Source organism: Dama dama, chromosome 23 (genome assembly GCF_033118175.1).
Source record: "Dama dama isolate Ldn47 chromosome 23, ASM3311817v1, whole genome shotgun sequence".
Classification (NCBI taxonomy): domain Eukaryota; kingdom Metazoa; phylum Chordata; class Mammalia; order Artiodactyla; family Cervidae; genus Dama; species Dama dama.
In genome coordinates, this window is record NC_083703.1 from 41,467,701 (window position 1) to 41,486,075 (window position 18,375).

General features: G+C 43.5%; 1 long non-coding RNA gene across 1 annotated transcript in view; it reads left to right on the top strand.

The window, feature by feature from the left end:
* The first annotated feature begins 9,044 nt into the window (after nucleotides 1–9,044).
* LOC133044769 (uncharacterized) overlaps nucleotides 9,045–18,375 on the top strand; it is a 41,282-nt gene continuing 31,951 nt past the window's right edge. Inside the window, exon 1 of the long non-coding RNA XR_009690054.1 lies at nucleotides 9,045–9,137. This is a non-coding gene — a long non-coding RNA (uncharacterized LOC133044769). The remainder of the gene's footprint in view (nucleotides 9,138–18,375) is intronic.

Here is an 18,375-nt window from a genome sequence, read left to right on the forward strand (position 1 = left end):
AAGAAGCCTGTGCACCACAACTAGAGAGTAGCCCTGGCTCTCTGCACCTAGAGAAAGCCCACACACAGCAACGAAGACCCAGTGCAACCAAAAATAAATAAATATTTTTAAAAAAGAATTCCACTAATCTCTTAAAAAAAAAAGAGAGTGAGAGAGAATGTGAATCACTTGTTATCAAAGATCAAATATCTCAAAACATTTTCAGAGATTTCATAAAATCACTGATCGGTTGCCTTGGGATTCTTTACCACCCGAAGCTGGATTAAATCAGAGGGTGATTGGCTAAGCTTGGCCACCATTCTAAAACTGCAGTTTTTCACTAGGATAATATTTATTAAAATGGGCTAGGTCCTACAGATAATATTAGTAATACTCTAAACCTTCAGAAGGCCCTTCCTTTCTCCAGGGGTCTTTCTAACCCAGGGATCGAACCTGGGTTGCCAGCACCGCAGATAGATTCTTTACCATCTGAGCCACCAGGGAAGACCCTCAGAAGGCCTTAGGGAGCTGGAAATAGAACATTTTCTTAGGCAAAATCCATGGTAAGGATAGGCAAAGCTGGCATCAGGCCAACCGTATCAAACCATGCATCAAACTTCTGAGGTCAGGCAAAATTGAAAACACATTCATAGAAGTTAATTCCCCTTAATTTTGAAACCCATGTGTATTTCAAGGGAAATTTAATCCGTGTGTTTCTAATTCATTTACACTCAACTCATCAAAATGCTATTTTGAAAGAATTATTTCATTTTCGTATCCTGGAAATACTATGAATCTCTTTAACAAGATTCTTGAAGGCTTGAAAGAAGTGTCTTTTGGTTAAGTAGTCGTGTTTGGGCTGCCCTAAGCAGGACTTATAAACAGAGGTAGGGGAAAGCTGTGTCTTTCTAAAGCCCCCCACCCGCCATGTTCCAGCCACTGTATGTCTTGACATATTAGATGCTGTTGGTTAAGAGTGCCATGTAATTTTTGATTTCACCTCCTTTTCCACCGTTTTAACAAGGAGTTCCTCAGGGGCCTGTTATAGATGACATAGAGTTGACCCTTAGCTTTGGTTTTCCTTAGGGGATGGAAGTATATGTTGATAGACTCCAAGGGTTAAGGTATTGATATGGGTTGGATATGACAGAGACTATGATTTTCCTTATTCTATTAAGAAGAGCCCAGAGATGCTGAATCTTGCTAAGCAAGAGAAACCCTGGGAAAAAGGGGACAAAGGAAGTGAGCAATTTTGCATAATTAATTTAATTTGTCAAGAAACCTAGTGGATGGGATTAGTTATAATTTTACATACAATTTCTGGGACGAGAAACAAAAACACTTTTATGAGATCAAAGCCTGGAAAAGCAGCAGATAAAACGTTAGTCTGAAACATGGGAGAAAAGAGAATTAATTTTCCTTGTTTCTGTTTCTAAAATATGACAATTAGTAGAAGGCTCCAAGTCAAAATGTGTTTGCAGCTCCTGATGAAGTCAGTGTGTGGTGAGAATTCCCCTCAGTTCCTGAGAGCAAAGGAAAAAATCTGTGCTGTTCTTGAGGGTTTGATTTATAACCAGTTTGGGAAACAGAATTGTCTGAGCTTCCCTACTTGGGGGGAGGGTGGGGTTGCCAAGCTGTGGTGGCCAAGCTAAGGATCTTGAGTGATGATCTACTGAGAACCCCAGCTCTGCCAGCCATCATTTACCACCTGCACATTTTCAGTAGTGCTTGGAAAGCCCTCAGGTAGCAGGAGCTCTTGTGAGAGGCTCAGGAGTGAATTAGCAGGCAGGCTTTCTTTGCATTTAATTTGCGGCATGACAGGAAGTCCCTGGGTCTTATGAGCTCTGTAACAAGAAGCTACAGCAGGTGATAGCAGTTGGTGGCAGCCAGCTTCCTGTTATAGGCCCCAAGGCGTCAGTGAAGGTCCCTAAAGAGGTCTGTGGTCTCTTTCTCACTCCTCATAGTAAATGCTAATTTTTCTCACTCCTCATAGTAAATGCTAATTTTTCTCACTCCTCATAGTAAATGCTAGTTTTTCTCACTCCTCATAGTAAATGCTAATTTAATTTCTTTTTTTTTTCCCCTCTGGAGTTGGTAGAGGTTCTGAAGGCCGGTTCTTCTTGAGGAGGTTAATACAAGCATTGGTTTGGTTTGCGAGCTCCCTGTGGCGCCAGAGAAGCTCACCAAGTCCATGTGGAAGGCTACGTTGATTCTAAAGATCTGGTACCAGTCTGGGTGGAGGGAAGCATGACCTTCAAGTGACCATATCCATATGTTCCTTTGCCTTAAGTTGGGGAAATGTCACCCAACTCAGGAAACCTTCTGAAAGCCTGAGGAAGACTGCTAATGCTTCTCTGTTCACCGTTAATACTTTTCTGGGTAGAATGGTGGGAAAGTTCCCCAGATACCACATGACAGGAAAATTTAAAGATCCCTGGTTCCTTCTTGGAGATGATAACTCAAACTGGTATGAAAGTGAAAGTGTAAGTTGCTCAGTCATGTCTGACTCTTTGTGACCCCGTGGACTGTAGAGTCCATGGAATTCTCCAGGCCAGAATACTAGAGTGGGTAGCCTTTCCCTTCTTCAGGGGATCGTCACAACCCAGGGATTGAACCCAGGTCCCCCTCATTGCAGGCAGATTCTTTACCAGCTGAGTCACAAGGGAAGCCCCGAATTGGTATACCAGTACAGTTTATGAATTCCAGTCATTCAGTGAGTGTCTCTGGCAATTTCAGTGGAAATAAATATGAAGGAAAACTGCCCTTAAAATCCTAAAGTTCAAAAAAAAATCCTAAAGTTCATTTACCCACAGAAACATCTTTCCTTTGTCCATTTTTTTCTAAAGTGTAGAAGTATCATGATGATGAAGGTTTTTTTTTTTTTTAAGATAGTATTGTTTCATTTAAAAATTTTTCATATTTATATTTATTTATTTATTTAGTTTGGCTGCACTGGATCTTAGTTGGGGCATGCGAGCTCTTAGTTGCCGTGTGTGGGATCTAGTTCCCCAACCAGGGATCAAACCCAGGTCCCCTGCATTGGGAGTTTGAAGTCTTAGCCAGTGGACCACAAGGGAAGCCCTGATAATGAAAATTTTAATTGCAATGGCCCCTCTTCATACATAACCTAGTTTTCTTTCTTTCCTTTTTTTAAAATTATCTGTTTATTTATCTATATATGCTGGGTCTTTGTTGCTGAGTGCAGGCTTTCTGTAGTTGGGGTGAGTAGGGGCTGCTCTCTGGCTGCAAGGCTTGGGCTTCTCATTGTGGGCTCTCTTGCTGCAGAGAACATGCTCTGTGGTGCTTGGGCTTCAGTAGTTGTGGTGCACAGACTTAGTTGCCCTGTGGCATGTGGAATCTTCCTGGACCAGGGATGGAACCTGTATCCCCTGCATTAGCAGGCATATTCTTAACCACTGGACCACCAGGGAAGTCCTTGTTTTCTTATATAGATAATGATTATAATTTTAAATGGTGATGCCAATATATTTCTTCAGATATGATGAAATATGAACTTTATCCATGGTAGGTTCTATAGAGAGCCAGCACAGAGCCCAGAAGACACTCAGGAAATGTTAACTGCATCTCACCTATGTGGATACACAGATTTTTGAACTCGCTGTATTTTTGAACAGCTCGTATTATGTTTCGTCTTATTATGTGCTGGTTTTGAAAGGTAATTCTGTGTTAATGACTTGGTGCTCAATTCAGTCTCAAAAATGCCTTCTTCCAAATTCAAATTTAATCATAAACATATGGCCTGCTTCTTATTTAACATTATAAAGGAATGAGTGTATGATCATAGGTTTATATTTTTGGAACATGCTCTGGTGGCCATTACAATCAGAATAATTTCTGAATCTTTTTTTGCACATCTGCTTCTGAAGAATTGATTGGAAGTAATGAAATGCCCTTGTTGATCTTTGTTTTATTCAGATTTGATTACCTTATTAAAATTGAGAATGTGATTTTTATTCTCTTCATAAAGCACCACAACTGTGTAGCATGGGCGGTTATAAAAAGAAATAAAATGCAGATTTGATGCTAAGTCAGGTCCTGCTGCTCATGTGGATTCCCCAGATGCAAGGTTCCTGCGAAAATTCATGAGTACTCCAGGGGTGGGGTTGGGGGAGGTCATGGGGAGGGAGTCTGCTTAACGTAGGAGCAGTGATGCCATTTTGTCATGGTGCCCAGGTTGGGAATCTGCAGCTGAATGAATGTGACATTATGGAGTTCCTTAAAATCACCAAGCAGGTGTCCTTGATGGGAAGGAAGGGAGCTAAGCCTTGCTGGGAGCCCTGGCTCTGCTCTCAGGAGATGGCTCTGGGCTAGCAACCCAATTCCCCCTACTTCCTTTGCATTCTCCTTCCTCGGCCACTGACCTTTTCCTTCTTAAGGAGACTTGCTCACCTGTAGGCTCTAATCTCTTTGAGGTTTTGTGCTGGGCACACAAACCTGCCCGCCACTGGTGCCCAGCTGAAACTCCCAATGGCAGCCTCTGGAGAGAGGCTCCATACTCACACTTCCAGTTCCTGTTTCCTCACAGAGATTCCTCACTGTGTTGGCTTGTATGAGTATGAGACTGGTGCCACTTAAGATCATAGCTCCTTACTGGCACACAGATGAGTGAGTGGCCCACAATCTCTGCAGTGAAGGCTATCACATCTTTAAAAAGCACTGATGGAGAAATGTCTGTTTAGTTCTTTGGCCCATTTTTTGATTGGGTCATTTATTTTTCTGGAATTGTGCTGCAGGAGTTGCTTGTATATTTTTGAGATTAATCCTTTGTCTGTTGCTTTGTTTGCTATTATTTTCTCCCAATCTGAGGGCTGTCTTTTCACCTTGCTTATAGTTTCCTTTGTTGTGCAAAAGCTTTTAAGTTTAATTAGGTCCCATTTGTCTATTTTTGCTTTTATTTCCAATATTCTGGGAGGTGGGTTATAGAGGATCCTGCTTTGATTTATGTCAGAGAGTGTTTTGCCTATGTTCTCCTCTAGGAGTTTTATAGTCTCTGGTCTTACATTTAGATCTTTAATCCATTTTGAGTTTATTATCTGGGCATACACACCGAGGAAACCAGATCTGAAAGAGACATGTGCATCCCAATATTCATCGCAGCACTGTTTATAATAGCTAGGACATGAAAGCAACCTAGATGCCCATCAGCAGACGAATGGATAAGGAAGCTATGGTACACATACACCATGGAATATTACTCAGCCATTAAAAAGAATTCATTTGAATCAGTTCTAATGAGATGGATGAATCTGGAGCCCATCATACAGAGTGAAGTAATCCAGAAAGATAAAGACCAATACAGTATACTAACGCATATGTATGGAATTTAGGAAGATGGTAACGATAATCCTATATGCAAAACAGAAAAAGAGACACAGATGTACAGAACAGAATTTTGGACTCTATGGGAGAAGGCAAGGGTGGGATGTTTCGAGAGAACAGCATCGAAACATGTATATTATCTAGGGTGAAACAGATCACCAGCCCAGGCTGGATGCATGAGACAAGTGCTCGGGGCTGGTGCACTGGGAAGACCCGGAGGAATCGGGTGGAGAGGGAGGTGGGAGGGGGGATCGGGATGGGGAACACATGTATATCCATGGCTGATTCATGTCAATGTATGACAAAAACCCCTAGAATATTGTAAAGTAAGTAGCCTCCAACTAATAAAAATAAAGGAAAAAAATAAAAATAAAAAGGACTGATGCCTGGTCTTGCTCCCGGAGATGTTCAACTATGGATCTGAGAATGTAACTCTGGCTGGGGAGATTTCATGGCTTCCTAGATGATTCTGTTGTGCAGTCAGAATTGAGAATCACCGAGCTCATTGTCTTAATATCTGAAATACATCACTTCTAATTAAAAACCCAAACTCTTTAGCTGTTGGACAGGGTCCTTCAGACCTGATTCTCTCTCTGCCATTTCCAGGCCCCCAGACTTTCAGCTGCGCTGAACTCCAGCCAAACTCTTGCCCCCTACTGGTTTCTCCAAACTCCTCCATCCTGGGAACAAGCCCACGGCAACCTGACAACACTCAACAGATTCTCTCTGTCTCCCTCGTTCCTGTGACACTGAAAAATTTCCATCCGTCTGCAAAGTTTCTTCTAATTTCTACATGAGTTTCCCAGATGGTGGCTAATATGTTCTTCTAATTACCCTCCCCCAGTAGATGGTGGTTTTCTAGAGGGAAGGGGCTGTGTCTTTTCCAGAGGAATATTGTTGGTACTTCCTTGCAATTGCTGACTCTGAATATGTGTTGAATACGTGAATACATTATGAGTGAGTGAATGAGTGCATAAGTGAAATAATGAGTGAATGAATGAATGAATTTATGAATGAACACCACACAGCCACAATTTCATGCTGCCAAGTCCACCATTGAGCTTTGCTATTGTTCTCCTTGTACAGATTTCAGACTGCTTACTCATGATGACTCCTAGAGGGGAGTGTGTGTGTATATGTGGTGTGTCTACGCATGTGTAGGTGTGTATATTTGTGAGTGCATGTGTGTTGGGGGCGGTGCATGGACCAAGCTTGTGAACCTTCCCTCCTTGTCCCTGAAGATGTCCACCCCACAGATGACTTCTGTTCAGGTGACCCGGCTAGTCCTCTGCGCACATTGAGCGGCTGGGGTGTCCGAGCTCCGCCTGGAGGTGGAACCCTGGCTGGTGCTGCTTGCTTGTAGCCTCAGATGGGGTCAGGTTGAGAACTGGCAGAACCTTCAGGAGGCGTTTCCTTCTGGATGTTCCTGGTGGGGGCTGCCTTCTGAAAAGATGACATTCCAGACTGGGGACTGAACCCTCCCCACAGACACCTGAAGGAGGCACTGCTCACCCCATTGGTGAGTTGGCATCTCCTTCTCATTTTGAAAGACAGACTTCAGGAGTCCTCCTGAAGTGCAATGCTGGGCATGGGATGGCTCTTAGTAAGCATCACACTGAAAAGTGAAAATCGCTCAGTTGTGTCCAACTCTTTGTGACCCCATGGACTATACAGTCCATGGAATTGTCCAGGCCAGAATACTGAAGTGGATAGCCTTTCCCTTCTCCGGGGGATCTTCCCAACCCAGGGATTGAACCCACGTTTCCCACATTGCAGGAGGATTCTTTACCAGCTGAGCCACAAACATCACATTAATCTATAACAAATTAGTGACTAATAGATTGATTGACAGATTGAATAATCCATAGCCTGATAGTGAACATTTGGTGATTTTGCCCTGGGAGAGCTGCATTTCGGATGGGGATCACTGTCCATAATTCAGAAACTAGAGACAATTGATCTTCTGTTTGTCATGCGTGGTCCCTGCATGAACATCCCTTCAGAGGAAGGTCACTGGAATCCACGTAGAAGGTTCTGAAGGCCGGGAAGTCTCTTGTCAATGCCCAACCTGCTCAAGGCACCAGCTGCTAGCTTTGTGGGGCTGTGAGCAGTTGAAATGTGGTTAGTGTGATTGAGCAACTAAGTTTGCAATTTTGTTTAATTTTAATTATTTATTTTCAAATTTAAGTTTAAGCACGGATATTGAGCTCAGTTCTTGGAAGACAACTTAGGTGGGCAAATCTACCTCTACAACTGTCAATTTTATGAACTCTCAGTATACTCCAAACATTTCTGGTGAAACTTTATCATCCTTCTTGAGATGAGCAGTAAAGGTCAAGGACTCACTGGATTTCCAAGACTCAGTAGGAGAACAAGAAGGTGAGAATGCAGAATACCACTAATAATTGGGAGTGGGAGAGGGTGTTGGTTACATGTCGAGGTGGTAATATTTGATATATTGAGTTCCATATAACAAATCATAAATTCATTATACCTGTTTCCTTTCACTTTTAGTAATGTGGCTACTGGAAAAGTTGCTATTGCCTTTGTGGCTCACATTGTGTGTCTATGAGACAGGCTGGCATAGGACTTGCAGGAGTCAACTGTGTTCTGAGCTCACCCTAGTAGATTTAAGGGGTGACTTTGTCTCCACCCCAGAGCATCTGTAGTGGAAACTTTGCTTTGAAAGAAGCAGGAAGTGTCCCGGGTGGACTCTGAGGATTTGCTTAACGCTTGTGTATTCAGTGGCAACTAGGATGGTGTTAACCTTGAGCTGTCTGAAGCGTGACACTCACATTTTCAACGTTATGAGTGGAGATTAAGTGTTAAAGATGATGTGGCTGATGTGGTGGTTAATTTATGTGTTGATTTGACTGGCTTGAGGGATGCCCAGAGACTGGTACAGTGTGATTTCTGGCTGTATCTGGGGCAGAGGGTTAATGAAAAGATTAGCATTAACTCAGTCTCAGGTGGCTCAGTGGGTAAAGTATCTGCCTGCAGTGCTGGAGACGAAGCAGTCATGAGTTCGATCCCTGGGTCAGGAAGATCCCCTGGAAGAGGTCATGGCAACCCACTCCAGGATTCTTGCTTGGAGAATTCTATGAGCAGAGGAGCCTGGCGGGCTTCAGTCCATGGGGTCACAAACAGTCAGACAAGGCTGAAGCAACTGAACATGTATTCATGCAGCAGATGGAGTCAAGATTGCCCTCATCACTGTTGGAGGCGTTATTTAATTCTTTGGGGCCCTGAATGGAACCAAAAGGCTATGAAAGAACAAATTCTCTCTTCCTGAGCTAGGATGTCCACCTCCTCCTTCTCTTGGACACTGTGGCTCCTGGTACTTGGACCTTGGACTTGGAGTGAATTACAGCCCTGACTTTCCTGGGTCTCCAGCTTGCTGATGGAAGACCAGGGGACTTCTCGGCCTCCATCACCATGTGAGCCAATTCCTGTAATAAAATCTCCTCATAAGTACTTGTATGAATATTTCTATATGTCCCAATTGCTCTGTTTTTCTGGACAACCATGTCTAATGCATCCAGGCATTTTGCCAGGGGTTTTAGGTTCAGTATACCGTCACGTCCTGTCAGCAATAAGCTGACAAGGTAGCTTCTGTTATTATCTCATTTTACAGAGAGGGAAACAGAGACTCAGAGTAGTTAAATGACTCAAAGCCATAATTTGAATATAAATTTGTCTAGTCCAAATCCTTCCTCTTTCATATGCTAAGTTGACCTAAGTTGTTTCAGTTGTGTCCAACTCTTTGTGACCCTATCGACTGTAGCCCGCCAGTTTCCTCTGTCCGTGGGATTTTCCAGGTAAGAATGCTGGAGTGGGTTGCCATGCCCTCCTCCATGGGATCCTCCTGACCCAATATTCTGTTTTACCCAAGCTGACTAAGATAGACAGGTTTTGTGTGTGTGTGTGTGTGTGTGTGTGTGTGTGTAAGTATGAATGTATGTTAATGTGATTTTTAAAAAACTTTCATTTATTTGGCTGTGTCTGGTCTTAGCATGTGGGATTTTTGATTGCAGTGTGAGGACTCAGTAGTTGCCCCTTGGTATGTGGGGTTTTAGTTCTTCGAGCAGGGATCAAACCCCCATCCCCTGCATTGCAAGGTGGATTCTTAACCACTGAACCACCCAAGAAGTCCCGTTTATGTGAGTTTTGAGCCATTTGAAATTAAGGTAGAGGTAACATGCCCTTCAGTCTATATTTCCTAAGATAAAGGATATTCTTTTATGTAACCATAATCTAGTTATCACAGTCAGCACATTTAGCGTTGAAACAGTACTGTTGTTCAATCCATATTGTGTGCTCAGTCGCTCAGCTGTGTTTGACTCCTTGTGACCCCATGGATTGTAGCCCACCTGCCAGGCTCTGTTGACCATGGAATTTTCCAGGCAAGAATACTGGGTGAGCTGCCATTTCCTACTCCAGGGGATCTTTCCGACCCAGGGATAGAACCTGTGTTTCCTGCATCTCCTGCATTGGCAGGTGGATTCTTTACCACTGTGCCACCTGGGAAGCACTGTTCAATCCATAGACCACTTTTAAATTCTGTCAGTTCGCCCATGAAGTAATGTCTTTAGAGGAATTCTCTTTTTGGTTTTCTTTAATTTTGGACAGCTCCTCAGTCTTTTTGCATGATGTGACATTGGCATATCTGAGGAGTACAGGCCAATTTATTTTATAGAATCTTTATCCAATGGGTTTTGATCCTTTGAGCATCTAAATAAAGAGCGAGAGAGTCTGGTCCTAGGGAAGGTGGAGGAAGTCCACTCCTCTCCATTTCTCCCTCCGAAACCTGGACAAGTGCCCAGGCCAGCTCACCAGGGATCCTGAGAAGCAAATTGTGGAAGCTGCTCAGGATATGAGCTACCTTGGGCTGTGGGGAAGTAACTGTCACTCTTTATCTCTGTGCTTTTCTCACGGCCCTGACTCAGGTGCAAGTGCAAAAGAGTGCATCAGAGCAGAGTAACCAGGAGCTGAAAAATGCTGGTGACATGGGGGGAAGGGCTGAGGACGGTGACCCATAGAGTCACAAGGGTCTTGCGTAATAAGTGCAGGAGTATGCTGAGAGCTGACAGGAGATGGAGTTTGGCCCAGTCCTGGACTAGCCTCGGGGAGGAGGGAGTGAAATGACACTGCCAAGGCTTTTTGTTGCCTTCTGAGTTTATTTTTCTAATTATCAGACTTTATTTTTAGAGCACTTCTAGGCTTACAGAAATTTGAACAGATGGTACAGAGAGTGTCCATATCCCCCCTCCACACCCCCCAACTCCCCCTGTTATTAGCATCCTGCATTGGTGTGGAACATTGGTTACAGATGAGAAACCAACACTAACATATTAACTCAAGTCCATAGTTCACATTAGGGTTCACTCTTGGGGCTGAGCATTCTGTGGGTTTGGACAAAAGTATCATGACACATACACATCATGACAGCATCACACAGAAGAGTCCGCTGTACTCCACCTAGTCATCCCTCCCCATTCCCTTTAACCTTAGACAACTCCATCTTTTTATTATCTCCATAGTTTTACTTTTTTCAGAACGTCATGTAGTTGGAATCCTATAGTATGTAGCTTTTTCAGATTGGCTTCTTCCACTTAGTAATGTTCATTTAAAGTTCTTCCAGTCTTTTCTTAACTTTATGAATCATTTCATTACCAAATAGCATTCCATTGTGTGGATATGCTATTTGGTGATAGCATTTACTGTTTATCTAGTTATCTTTTGAAGGACATCTTGGCTGCATCAAGACTTTGGCAATAATGAATAAAGCTGCTATCAACATTCATGGGCAGGTGTTTGTATGTATGTACATGTCAAGCTTATTTGGGTATATACTAAGGACTGGGACTGCAGAATGATATGATAACGCAAATTTTAGTTTTGTAAGAAACTGCCAAACTGTCTTCCAAAGTGTCTGTACCATTTTGCATTCTCATTGACAATAAACAAGAGTTCTTGTTACCCCACATCCTGGCCAACATTTAGTATTGTTGGTTTTATAAAAGTTTTTAGTCATTCTAATAAGTGTGTAATAAATGGTACTTCTTCACTGCTTTAATGTGCAATTCCTTACTGACATATGTATGATGTTGAACCCTTTTATCAGACATGTGTTTTGCAAATAATTTCTCCTAGTCTTCAGTTTTTCTCTTATTTTTTTCTTATTTTCAGTTTTCTCTTATTTTCTGTTCTTTTGTAGAACAGAAGTTTTTCATTTTAATAAAGTCCAATTTGTCAGTTTCTTTCTGGCATTGTACTTTTGGTATTGTTCCTAAAATTTCATTGCCAAAGTCAAGATCACCTAGATTTATCTACATTATCTTCTAGAAATTTTATAGTTTTGCATTTTGCCTTTAGGTCTATGAACATTTTGTGAAAACTCAGTGTCTAGATTATTTTTTTTCCTCACATGTGATGTCCAACTGTGCCAGCACTGTTTGTTGAAAAACTATCCTTTCTCCATGGAATTGCCCTACAAAACTTTGAAAACTGAACTGACATTGAAACCACAAGCCCACAGAAGACAAATTGGAATCTAACCAGGTCAAACGCTGCTAAAATAAAAACATCGACATTCTCTATGGGATGAAAGCAAGATCCAAAGTTTTGCAACAAAATGAATATGATGTTTAAAATATGCTTCAAAATTACTCAGTACATAAACAGCTGGGAAAACCTCTGCTGTGTGAGCAAAGACAATCAATAGATGACAACACATAGAGATGCTGGATTTGTCCGACAAAGATTTGAAAGCAGCTATGGAGAATTGTTGCCCCAAAGCAACTGTGAATGCTCTTCAAATGAATGGAAAAAGGGAACGTCCCAGCAAACAGTAGTTACAAAGAAGACATGGGGGCTTCCTTGGCAGTCCAATGGTTAAGACTTTGTCTCCCAATGCAGTGGGTATGAATTCGATCATTGATCAGAGAGCTAAAAATCCCACCTGCCTCGTGGCCAAAAAAAACCAAAACATAAAACAAAAGCAATATTGTAACAAATTCAATAAAAAGACTTAAAAAGTGGTTCACATAAAAAAAATCTTTAAAAAGAATATATGAACTCAGTTCAGTTCAGTTCATTTGCTCGGTCATGTCCGACTCTTTGCGACCCCATGATCTGCAGCACACCAGGCCTCCTTGTACATCACCAACTCCTGGAGTCCACCCAAACCCATGTCCCTTGAGTCAGTGATGCCATCCAACCATCTCATCCTCTGCTGTCCCCTTCTCCTCCTGCCCTCAATCTTTCCCAGTATCAGGGTCTTTTCAAATGAGTCAACTCTTCACATCAGGTGGCCAAAGTATTGGAGTTTCAGCTTCAACATCAGTCCTTCCAATGAACACCCAGGACTGATCTCCTTTAGGATGGACTGGTTGGATCTCCTTATAGTCCAAGGGACTCTTGAACTCAGTAGACGTATTTAATAACAATAAAAAGATGAAGGAGAAAAGAATCATTAAAACTGAAGAGAAATCAATATGTTAACTGCCTCTTGCTCAGAAAGCTACCTGTTAAACAACATTCTTTGAGAAATTCTCCTGGAAGTTTCAGAATTCTTTGCAGAACAGTCACCCCGGGCTTGTATCTTACATACCAGGCTTTACTTTTAAGAAAAATGCATTGCCAGTGCTCTCAATGACCTGTCTCCCCAGCCAGACCCCAGGAGTGAGTGGGGCATTTCATACAAGGGAGGTTACCTGGTTGTGATGCAGCCCAACATGAACAAGAAGGCAAAGAACAATAGATTCTCGAAAGGCAGAGTCCCGGGGGTTTAAGTGATTTAATATTGCGTCCTGGCAGCACCAGGCTCCAGAGAGTTGGTGAACATGAGATCCAGCTGCAGAGAGAATCGGGCAACCTGCATAGGCCGGTGGCAGGGCTGCCTTGTGCAGCCTTGTTCAACCGGTTCACTGTCAGGTTCCCGGGACCTTCCTCATGTCTGCAGCCCCAGCCTGGCCAGGCCCGCTCCGCCCACTGCCTGGACATCCAGGAAACCTCCCCATTAATGTCAGTGTACTCTCAAGCTGACTCTCCCTTCCCCATGCATCTACTACCATCTGGGACAACTTAGCCATTGTCTGTTACGGCCTTTGAAGCTTGATTATAGGAGAAAGGGAAACATCAGTTACAACAGAGTCGTCTGCCCTCCTTGGGACAGTAGTCCCAACTTCTTCCTTTCTCTCTCTCTCTCTTTTTTAATCCGAATATTTTTGATCATCACGGAGGGCAGTGGAACGGATTCTAGAATTCTTTCTCTTGAATGGAATGAACCCCATGACTATTTTCTGGTTGCCACAAAAACAGTTTTACAAGCACGATCATGTGGATGGAAGACTTATTCCAGTTCTCTCACCCCATTTTCCCTCACTGAGTGCAGAAGGAAGCTAAGACGTGAAAGCGGCAGTCGGATCGTAAATGTGGATGGTATCATTTTCCCACTCGCTTAGTGCTGGGTCTCCACCCCACCTCCAGCACTATTTCCTTGAGAAACAGTCATGGGGATAAATAAAGCTTGTTCTCAATGGTTAATTTTCCATGTTCAATTAATAAGATTAAAAAAACCCCACATCCTTATGATGGTCTATTATGATAGATACTAGCAGTGTTTCTGCAGAAACATTGTTGTGCTCAAATGAACTGAATCTTCACTGTAGTGTTAAGTGGTGATGCCGAAGGCTAGGTTACAAAGTCATATCCATTTTGTGAAGGCTCAGGGTAGATGCTGGGCTATCTTAGACACAAAAGGCTATTGCTACCAAGCATGATGCCACTCTGTTAAATGGATTCCAAACCTTTTGCTCTCATCAGACCCCCTTTTTTGGAATCATGATAGAACATTAGACTATAGAATTCCAGGCATGTCTAAAATTCCCAAGTTGACTTTAGCTAAGCTTTGTTCACATGGGGTTAAAACAGGCAGGTCAGACACCTCCCCAACCCGGAAGTGAACATCTTAATGAACTGGGTTTCCCTGGTTTTTCCTGCACAAGATACAGCTGGAGTTTCTAGCTCTTATCTAAATCCCTCGGTGATGGAATCTAGGTATCATCTATCTCTGTCCTCTGTGTCTTGGGGTCTGCCAGGGTGTGAGGGGTGCCCACCATCCCAGATACAGGGGTCCCAGAGCTGTTGTGAAGATTTCCACACAAACATGCTCTCTCTGGGCTCATATCGACTCACCTGAGTGCCTGTCTTGTCTCTTCCAAAACAGCCTTGCCCCTTCCTCCTCCCTCCTTTCTTCTTACCCACAAGGGACTCCTTTTCCTGATCATTAAATTTCTCTGTTTAGATCACAGGCCAGGTTACACCCTTTGGGCCACCAGACAAGGGAGCAGAATTACTTTTCTTTTCCCTGTCCCGTGTGATGGGCAGGGACATGGGGGTGGTTCCTTACCATCCTGCTTTGAAGTTTCTACTGCCCTTTTGACTCTCAGTCCCTTTCTCTCCTCACTTGAGCAACCTATGTGACTTCCATTCTGTAGATTTCTGCAGTGTGGAAAATTTATGGCCTTTGCTCACTCAAAACCACAATTTGATGTGTGTAATTTTTCATGTGTTGACTCTGGTGGTTTGAATGGGTGGGCTTGTTATTGCACAGATGGCTGGACCCCTATCCCATGGTTTCTGCAGGTCTTGGATGGAACCCCAGAAGGCACACTTCTAACAGATTCCTGGTGGACTGCAGGATCATGTGGTGAGAACAACCGGGCCGAAACACCCCTGTCATGAGAACACCTTCATGCTTTGTTGTCATGTGGGAATTTCTCCAATGTGTCCTAGTATCTTGGGGCTCCTCTTCTGTTTCAGCGACGTTTGGATGGCATGTGGAGGGAAGATATTGTTGCTGGGGTGTGGAGAGGAGACAGGACAGTTGTGGTGTCAGGGATATAGTTAGCATGGGGGACTCAGCAAGGTTGATAGGACTGCAACAACCCTCTCCTCAGAGCCTCCCAGGGAGCTCAAGCAGCACAGCCATTAGGTAAAAATCGTTAGGAAACATTGACATTGGATCCCCACTCAATGTTTGTTCTACAAACTTGGAATGCTCGCTCCATCCAGAAACCTCAAAATTACTCTGCCATTAACACCTGTGGTGAGTGGCAGGGCTTGCATCACTAAAATGACCGGAGAAACATGCTGCCTCCGTTTGAATGGAGAAGGTATTCAAAGTTCATGAGGCACCAGCGCTCACAGTCCATGAAGCCTCTCTTGCTCGCCTCCACTTTCTGCAATGCCTCCACCAATCTCTTTACGGAAGATGCTTTCAACGGCCAAATGTCAACTGTAGGGCTGTGGAAGTCCCCAGGAAACAGGGAGGGGAAAGGAGTTCGCACTGTTGGCTGAGCATCATGGACACACGACACGCTTTATGCATTTTATTTGAGGGATCAGACCACACAGCGTTTAAACTCCATCTTTCTGTTAAGTGAGTCAGATTGGATGGAAAGGATAATCTTTTGGAGTGGAAGGGTCAGTGGCTCTGAAAGCAGCTGTTAGTGACTGAGGACAGCGGGGGTTATGGGCAGCCTCGGGACTGGTGTCCACTGATCACCCCTCCTGGGCCGGTATCAGGACATTGAGAGCTTAACTCTAGAATGCTTTGAGCACACCACAGGAGGCCTCGTAGGTCTAGAAATAGCCCCAGTGTGTTCTTCTCACCAGAGAGCATGTGGCTATGACCTTTCTTATAATGGGGACCTGGTTTTGTTCCGCTCTGATGTCAGCCCTGGACAGTGTTGATAAACCCACTTCCCTGGGCTCAGCAATGGCGCCTCATGTTTTCTTCAAGAATTTGGAAGGTGTATTTACCCATCATGACTTGTTGTAGCTCAGAGCTCTTTAAAGGTGCTTTCTAAGGTATATTTTCAATGTCCTTTTGTAATCAAAAGTGGGGCCCAGCTGCTTGCCACTCAAAAGCCAATAAAGAAGCCAGGTTGGGAAAGGGAGTGGGGGTGGGGGAGTGGATGCCTTTCCAAAGGCTGACGTCCGCTGATTCCCGACTGACAATCAATAGGCAAGAGCTTTTTTAGGCTGAGGGAGGGGGCTACACGCAGAAACAGTATCGCCATCTCGGATGGTCATCTTGAAATCGGTCCTTGGTGGTCTCACCAACATCATCTTGATTGTTTTAAGTACAGTTAATCTTCAATTCCAGTGTCAATTTGTTGCCATTTCTTTAAGCCAGTTCTCAGAATTGTGGCAGCTTGTGTCCATGGTTACAGTCTGGCCAACAGGTAGTTAACTTCTCCACCTGGTGAGAATTTCAGTATCTACAAGACAGCTCACAGGATATGGCTCAGAATATTATCCGTAGCTCTTGAGAAGGAACTAAAGGTCCTTGACTTTGCTTAATGACTGAACTATTATTATTTGATTTCCTTTGGCTGTTTCCCTCTGTTTCTGCATACTCTCCCTGCTCTGAGGAAACTCATTCTTTGGCTAAAGTTTTTCCACAGACAAAAGATGCTCTGAGGGCATGGGGGACAAGGACCATAGGGTGCTGTTCTGTTTCACTTTAAACGAGGTTGTTAAGTGTTACAATAACACCCCTTTTGAATGTGTAACTATTATTCACTACGTGTGGCTATTGTGAAGATGAACAGTAATAATTATTCTAAGAACTTTCCAGAGATTAACTCGTTTACTTCTCAGACCAATCTATTGAAGTCAGTGCCATTTCTATGCCCACTTTACAGGTGAGGAAACTGAGGTATCATCTGTAACCTGCCCAGGGTTATGCAGCTGGTGAGTGGTGTCGTTGGAACTGGAAGCTAGGAAATTGAGACCCTGGGCTCTCCCTAGCCCTAGCCCTCATTGGGTCACTCTGCCTACAGGGCTGTCTGTCGCTCCTTTGTCAGAATCTCTGTGTTTAAACTATAGTGTGAATTCTCTCTCCTATGGGGACCCTAAGCCCTGCAACCCCTTTCTCCCCTACTATGTCTGGGCCTGGGCTTCCAGCTCCCCAATGGTCATTACACACACAGAACTTGCATCCCAACTCACAGGAACACAGACATCTTTGAACACATTGGAATTCCAGTGTCAGCTCAAGAGCCCATCAGATTCTTTGATTTTTTAAAATATATAGTTTAAAATTAAAAAAAATTTATTTATTAGGGGATAATTGCTTTATAATGTTGTGGTAGTCTCTGTTAGTTCAGATGGTAAAGCGTCTGCCTGCAATGCAGGAGACCTGGGTTTGATCCCTGGGTTAGGAAGATCCCCTGGAGAAGGAAATGGCAACCCACTCCAGTGTTCTGGCCTGGAGAATCCCATGGACAGAGGAACCTGGCGGGCTACAGTTAATGGGATTGCATAGAGCTGGACATGACTGAGAGACTAACACACAGACAATTGCTTTATAATGTTGTACATCAACGCAAATCACTCATAATTAAATATATGCTCCCTCTCCCTTGAACTTCCCTCCCCTGCACTTATCCCAGCCCTCCAGGTCATCACAGCGCACCAGGATGGGCTCCCTGTGTTATGCAGCCGCTTCTGACTAGTTGTCTATTTTACACATGATATTGTATATATGTCATGGTTATAATATGTTCTTATTTTCTCCTAGCCTCTCCTTCCCCTGATGTGTCTACAAGTCTGTTCTCTACATTTGCTTCTCCATTCCTTCTCTGTAAATAGATTCATTGACCAATAAATACTTGAAAGATGTTCAACATCACTCATTATTAAGAAATGCAGATCAAAACTACAATGAGGTATCACCATCAGATTCTTGAGAAGGTGTGGTTCTGGGTTCCTTCTACTCCCCTTCCTGACCACACCCTCTGAACGGTGGGTGACAGGGACATGTGACCATATAACTGGCATCCTCCCTTTAGCCAGAACACAAGCCAGGGGTCCTTGGCTTATTCTTCTTCCCTTAATGTCCACATGATTGTTGAAACATTTGTCTTCCCTGGAAATTTATTAGCTCTACCAGGGGGAGGGTGGGTATCTTGAAGACTAGTTCAAAATAAATGCTTCTTGAATCAATGAGTCTCTGGATTGTTGTTGTTTAGTCATTCAGTTGTG